Here is a 7984-nt window from a genome sequence, read left to right as displayed (position 1 = left end):
AGAATCTCTGCAATTGATAATGCCATTGGGCACTGTCTGCAGCTGAACCGTGTGTCTCTGTCATTTCACTTTTCTAAAACATGTCCCGTTTAATTACGTGAAATGACATTGGTGACGGCGTCTTAGCCAATGAGACGATATTTCTTCTCGGTAACTTGCTCTTGTCTCTGGAACCTGGCATATACTCCTGGCATATACCACAGGCTAAATGCACCATTTGTTTTCCTTATACGGCACTTAGAAGCCTTCTTTTAATTCAGCACTCCGCGTTAAAGCAACCAGAGTTCTATCCGCCCTGAGACCAAATGACGTATGACTGTGGACACTTGAAAATTACATAAGCAGCTTTCTCAATTTAAAAAAAAATGCATTAATGCAAAGTCTGTCTTTATCATTTTGAAAAAAAATCTCTATTTGGCACTTGGCATGTTTCAGATTTCTCTGAAAATCAGGTTTCAAAAAAATTGTATTTTGCTCTTGAACATGTATATTTTAATGTCCGTCACAAGAAATGAAATGTTAAGCTCAGGTTTTCAACTGAAGACTTTTCAGACATCTTTTCATAGACCCACATAATGTGACCTAATATTAAAATTCCCAAATAAATAACACTTTGAATAGCTGCTCATCTGTCTGGAAACATCACTTACTAAAGCTCCCCAAATAGAGATTGGCCGAAAAGGGAACAAGATGTTTTACAGATGAGCAAAAAAGACTGGCTTTGAACAATTCAATCTTCTGTAGAGTCAACATGCAACAATTGCTGGACTAGAACAAATACGTAATAAAAATACACGTGGAGGCTGCCAGTAAAAGTGCAACTGTTGTGCTGAAATAGGTAAGGCTGTGCAGAAAAGATTTAAAGAATTAGAAAGGCCTGTGAGACGCAGGCCGTGTGAGAGCGGCCTTCCAGGTGAGGCAGCGCCAGCGGACTGACGGTGAGGCGCTGTCACTGTAAGACCTCCGGCCGGCCACAACCACACAAAACGACAGACGCGTCTGAATTAATGTGACCTGATCGGCGAGGTGGCGTTTGAATATAATCTCCCTGTATCGTGGAGCAGGCTGCGTGCGTGTTACACAGCACAGGAACTGCACGGAAGGCTGTAGGCAGAAGGCGCGGCGGGAGGAGAGGAAATGCGGGCGCGACCTCAGAAGCTGTCTGCTTTGCTGGGGAACGGGTGCGCTTGGAAACTGGATTTGTAAACAAATTAAAAGCTGAATTTTTTTCCCTAAAGCAGCCTTCAGTGACTGTCGTCAAGATACACTCAACCTTGGCAATTGGAGGCCTTTGAAACCAGCAATTAGGGGGAGCGGGGGGTGGGCCATGTTCTAATTCGCTTCCTTTTTGATGACCCCGAGTCAGTGTTTCTGTCCTGGGCCCGTGAGCCAACAGCCACTGTAGCTCCCCGGACGGGAAGACGCCGCCTTCCCTGAGAATTCCAGCCATCTTTTGCTGTCTTGATCTATGATCACCATCTCGAATTAAAAGTCTTCATAGCATCCAGCCCCTAACAGCACAAAGGAGACCACAGCCTCCTGAAAGGGTGCATTTTACTAAGAGACAGAAACGCTCAGAAATTCGAGCCTGCAGAAACTGCCTGCGTGATCTTTAATGGATTTTTAAAGATGACAAGAAAGGCAATGGGAAAGCAGAGCAGTGGAAGGCAGAAACTCCCTGAAGGAGCATTCTGCAGTAAGCCAGTGCAACTGAGAAAGAGAGCTCCCAGGGCCTGGGGATATCTCCCCGGTTCTTCAGCCGGACACTTATGGCCTGTTGGTCCCTGAACACCCCTGCTCTGGGCAGACTTGACAGAGCAGGTCACAGGAAGATGAACGCCGGCGTCTAAAGTGCTGCTTGCGGGGCAGGAGAGCGCTCCCTCCGCTCGCGGCGCCCGCGCCGCCACATGGCTGTCCCCCCCCCCCCCCCCCCCGAACCGGCCATTTGTGTATGTTAACTTGGCGCCTGGTAATGGCGTTCTTCGCCTCCTTCTTCACTGCCGCCCGGGCAATTATAAACAAAGGCAGCAAACGAGGTCAGCGCTCGAAAATCTGCGTCTGCAGGTGACAGACGCCCCGAGACCGGCAGCCTCAGGTGCTGCTGCGGTGGCAGGAAGCCGTGAGCAAGAGAGCAGCCCTGCTTCCCAGGGCTTTTGCTTGGATATTTATTTTTTTCAGGTGAGAAGCTGATTGCAAGCTTTTAAAAAAAATCAACCGAAATAAGGTACAGCTTTTAAGGATCTCGGTAACGCTGCTGCTACAACTACGTGCCCCACGTGGAAAGGAGCACGGGCAGCAGGCTGCTCGCTTTCATCTCCTGGCACAAAGACCAGCATTTAGCCACGTGGCAGAGTTTAGTCTCCACCGGCTCTGAAACAGGAGCTCTACTGATGTTGCACAATTACTGTAAGTGTTTGGAAACGTTCCGAACACAAGTATACAAGGGTACCTCCTTCTATTTTTCTGATCGCAGCCTTCTGATCGTAGTGATTTTGAAAAGCTAATTAGAAGGACCTCTTGCCTCCCCAAGGCGCGATTTAAATAACACCCTGGTTCTTATTCTACATCCCTGAGTTTCTACGCTATGTGTCCCATACATCTTGGCAAGTAAGACAGTCCCTGAGGGAGAGAAACAGCTCTCAGAACCACAGGCGACTTACACGATGTCCTGCCTTTATCGCTGCCGCTTGGCTACTGTCCCTGGCAACAGCCCCCAAGCCCGTCCCGCCTCGAAGCCTCCCGGGTGCGCCGCAGGAGACTCGGGGCGGGGCTGGCGTGGAGGGCGGTGGCCAGCACAGCAAGGAAGCCTTCGCCTGGACCTAGCGACCAGGATTTCTTTCCTGTCTCAGGATATTACTTCATAGGTCTGAATTTCAAGCTACAGATGGCAACCACTCTGAACTTGACTCCACAAGAGCCGCAGAACTTGACTGCACAAATGCAAGAAGCCCCGGGGTGCACGATCGTTAGGCCTCCGTCGGGGCAGAGCCCCACGCGGGACCACCGCAGGGCCCTGCAACGGCCGCGAAGGGACAGGGTTTTAACAGAGTGTCCGGGTGTGGCTTTTGGCCTCACGGATTCAGTTGTGCTCGCCCTCTGACCGCTCACACTCGGTGAGGAAGTGTGAGAAACGGCCTTGCTCTTCATCTCAGGAGAGCGACAGGTCTTTATTATTATTATTATTTAATTATTATTAAATTAATAATATTCAATTTCTGTCTAACGTTTTCATTGACGTACTGACAGACTGCCGTCCGCTTCCCTGTTGTTTCATTCTGTAATGAGTTAGTCTCCAGCTAGATTGTCAGATCTCTGAGGGGAGGGCTAAGTCTTGCACTGACCTTGAACTCTGACTTTTAGTATGCTCTGCATGCTACTGGGCACACAGAAGGGACTTCATAACCGACCCATGGGTCTGGGAGCAACGGCGGTGCCTTCACACGTCACACTCACGTGAACGCAAACGTGTGCCGCTTCTGCCCCGCTGGCTGCAAGTGACGGAAACCCGGGAGAGCGCGCGTGCTTTAAGCAACAGATTCAGAATCCAGGAAGTCCCGCAGGCAGCGGGGCGCTGCGCTGAGCTAACGGCGCGGCTGGAAGTTCTGCGACAGCACTGCTCGTGAGTCTCAGAGGCACCTCAGACTCACGCTGACTCTTTCAGCAGACGTTTCCTGTGCACCTGCTATTTCCCAGGGCTGTTCTACCGGCCAGAGTTACAGTGTGGAACAAGACAGAGAAGGTCCTTGCTCTCACGGAGCTTACGGTCTGCGGTCCAGCCATTTTGCTCCATCCCCAGCCCACAGAACACTCCCGAGAACATGGTGTGATGCTTGGTGAATGTCCCCCCCCGCCCCGCGTCTGTCTTCCGGGTAAACCTGCTGAGTTTTCTTTAAAGTCTCCTTAACATCCTGACCACTCCGAAAACACCACACGAAGTACAAGTGTTTGCCTTTGTTCTAGGCTGAGTTGAGGCAACTGGGACTTCAGGCCATGGTAACAGTTTGAAAAAGGCACAGAGACGTCAAAGTTCATGGGTTTAAAAGAAGAAGTGGCCCGGTCCTCCTAGAGCAGTGACCGCAAGCCCGCCTGTGCATTAGACTCCCCTTCCCAAAAGCATGTGATGTCTGCGTCCTGCGCCCCCAAGCCCCCAGCCGATCTCAGGCCGGCCCCGTTTGTTACTGGCCGAAAGCCCCGCCTACAGGTGGGGCTCCTCGGCTGGAGCATGGCTGCGAGGAGCCGGGCCCAGAGAAGACGTGGCAGTCAGGCTGCGAGGACCCCGACGAGCATACCCGTCGGTTTGGAATCAATTCTGCAGTAAAGGAGAACGCTGAAAAGGCTTTTACAACACACGGGGGAGAGTTAGCTCTGTCTGGTGGCCGGATGTGGGGCACCCTGGAGGAAGAGGAGGCCGCAGGCAGCAGAACTGGAGGATGTTAGAAACGGCGCGGCGGCGGACGGCGAGAGCCACGCGGGGAGGGCGGCCCGCGCGCCGCCCCGGGGTCGAGGGACGAGGACGCACGCCGGTTCCGGGCCTCCGGCTGGAGTGGCCGGCCGGGAGGAAGACGCGGGTCCCCAGGGCAGGGGTCCCGGGGCGAGGGGCGCGGCCGGCAGCGCTCGGGGGCCGCGGGCGGTGGGGCTGCGCGCGCGCCCCGAGACCCCTACCGTCCGCGCAGGGGAGGGGCTTCGTGTTTCCGTTTTTATCTTCTCCACGAGGCTTAGCGTTTTCAGGGGCTCAGACCTACCTGGTGGACGAAGTATAAAACCCAGAGGACATTTCTGACAGGCTCCCCGCCGCACGGCTGCTCCTGCCCGTGTGAGCTCCCCGCACCTTAACCTGCACGATGCCGTGATTTCCACGGGGCGCGGTTGCTTCGGCCGTCGCGCGCGCGCATCCGAGTTCCCTTCCTGTCTGTAAGCTGCAGCTGCTTGTGGTGGTAACAGTAATATTCACAGGCCTACGTGAGTGCGCTGTCACTACACAAAGGGTCGGGGGGCGAGGGGCCCCTGAAAGCCACATCTCACCCGAACTGCCGTGGGCACCGTGGGCGCGGCCAGAGACGCCCGGACGCGCGGTGTCGGCCGCTCCGCAGTCCGGCCGGCAAGCCGGCGGGCCCCGCTAGTATCAGCTCGCACTGGGCCTACGAGGGCATTCTGTAGACGTTTGGAGAAATGACCAGTTTACTTGGTTATACTGACAGCTCTACTGTAAAATCTGCTGGCATTAAAGGTCAAAAAGACCCAGTTTTCCTCTGGTTGCTTCTACCCAAAACAGAATAAATCTGGGAGCTGAATCGCTTGTCTGACAATAATTTATGAATCATGCATTGGCTGTGTTTGAATTGAGAAAGGCTTTCACAGCCTTTCCATTAGCTCAGATTAAGTTTTCATACAGATGCTGGGGAGCATGCTAGCAATATCCTTAGCTCATTTTTATGAAAATTTTATCAGTGCTTTTTTCTGCACTACACTCCAATTGGGATGTCTCAGAGTCTAAAGCTCAGCTTCGGACATGAACTCCTCTCAACCTGGCTGGCTGCTGCTCCAAAGGTTTCAATATTTTATGGGCTCTGGCCAACTCAGCCGTGAGATTCAAGCTGCAGAGATTTAACTCTAATGTAAAATCATGAACGGATGAAACTGGGATGTCACAAGCAATACATCTACAAGAGCAGGACGCAGTTACCATTTCTAAAGAAGCTTTAAAAAGAAAACAGCATTCTCTGTTCTGTCTTTACGCCCCAAAATGAAAAGCCCCTGAGCTATTGTACCAACCCAGGGCCATCTTTTCTTGCCTTGCTTTCCTTCAATCGCTGCTTAATTGTTGTGGTGGGCTGGGGGTTTTTCCCCTTCAGGTCCTCCATCCACATGAAAGCCCCTAATGTCCGCACTCCAGAGAAATGGGCACTGCGTGGTCGAACGTGTATCGTCCAAATCCATTTCTCCGCATCTTCCCCTTTTTGTCTCAAAACTGATTTAAAACATTTGGAAAATCTGTCTATTCAGCTGAAGTGTTCCCTTGCATTCTTTCCTGGGAACAGCGGGGTCACATGTGACCTGCCTGATGGACCTTTCCGCTGCAATCTATAGCCATTTCCCCCGAGCCCCGCAGAGCCCGGCAAAGCAGAGGAGCCCTGTAATGGCTCCAGTAACAATGCGTTCTTTGTGTGAAAGAATCCGGGGGGCAGAGCTGGGCTGGACTGGTCAGTAACAAAAACCCCTGCATTTTTGCACTTACTTATTTCTTCATTGTGGACTCTGCCATTAAGCATACTTTCCAACAGTAAATACCCCTTTCCATAAAACACTGCCCAAGCACGAAAAGAACACATGCAGAAAGTTTTCTTTTCAAAAGACTGTGGTCATTATTGTTCATTATTAACCTACTTCAAACAGCAGGGCTGATGGCAGGACTGCTTCGCATGCGTCTGAACTTGTACAGGAAGAGATGGTTCTAAATGGAGCTTAATTCCTCTGTTCAAAATGTTACCCGATACAGGCACCAGAACCAAACCATCTCTTTCTAGTTCCAAAAATATCACCAAATCAGCACCCACTAAAATAACCAGAATCGCAGATGGGAGGAGCCCAGAGACCAGGCGGGGCGCCTCTTCCCTTCAGGGCCCTGGGTCTTCAGCTCCCGGGGAGAAGAGGTCCCTATGCTGGTCTGAAGAGCTTCCGGGGCCCACCATCTCCCCGTAGCCTTCCCCTTCTCACCATTTTGAACGTTGCTACACGGTCCTTCAGTTCAAGGGAAGTCCCTTCCATTTTAATTGAAGCCCAGACTCTACCACACACAGTACGGAAAACAGTCCTTTCACGGACACCTCTTATAGTCTTCATGAGAACGACGCTGCCCGTTTGAGTCTGTCCTCAGGGCAACACAAGTTCTTTATGAGTATCACTTCTCATCCATGTAATCACCGGTGTTAATATGAAATGACTTCAAATGACACTGTAACACCTGTATGTTAGAGGGGGGGCACTAAATTGGCAAGATTGAAGTGTGTGTGTGTGCGTGTGCATGTGTGTCCATCCGTGAGTGTGAGGAATGAAACTGCTCACACTAGACCTGGGGGAGGATGTCCTGGTTCAGCGCATCTTGGGGGACAGTTTGGCTCTCGGTGTCGAGAATCTGCAAATATTCATGCCCTTTGACCCGGTAATCCAACTTCTAGAAATTCGTCCTGAGAAAATCATTACGCACACGGCAGAGACCAAGCTAGACAATGGTCACCGCGGCGTCATTTGTGATAGTTTGAAGCTGAAGACGAGCTAGGTCCCCAGCCACGGCAGGACAGTAAGTGAAGGGCCCGGCAGTCAGATGACAGGATATTCTGAGAGAATTAGGAAGTATTAGAAAGAAGAAGTGTGATATGACACTATACACACACACACAGTGCGAAATCTATTTCGTTAAAAATCTCCATCTTGTTTTAAAACCACGCCTCCCAGTACTTACTGTGCGTTTACCATGTGCCGTAGTAAGTGCTTCACACGTGTTGTTCCACTTCATCCTCAAACAGACGGATGGGCCACATATCGTTACCCTGTTCTGTGGGAAAGGAAATTGAATCCTACGCATTTGAAAACCTTCCAACACCATGAAGGCAGGAAGCCGCCGAGCTGGGACTGCAACCACATCTACCTGAGGACCAAGGCTGTGGTTTTTAACAGGACGTTATACTGTTTATACAAACGTACAAACAGATGCAAGTTAATAACCCAGTATATTAACAGCTATTATTCCTGATGTAATTACTATTGAGTTTTTCTCGTTTAAATTTATTTTCTGAGATGTCTAAAATGAACACCTATCTCTTTTATAATTGGATAAAAATATACTAAAATTTGGTGCTTCTCTCACTGATCCTGCCTCCATTTACACAGGTGTGCACGCACACAAATAGGTACAATCTGCCCTCCTTCAAGTACAAGTGTTCTTCAGCCTTCAAAATTCTGTCACCACCGTCCTCTCTGTGCTTCT

The sequence above is a fragment of the Vicugna pacos genome, chromosome 9, assembly GCF_048564905.1.
Source record: "Vicugna pacos chromosome 9, VicPac4, whole genome shotgun sequence".
Lineage (NCBI taxonomy): Eukaryota > Metazoa > Chordata > Mammalia > Artiodactyla > Camelidae > Vicugna > Vicugna pacos.
This window is presented reverse-complemented; position numbering follows the sequence as displayed.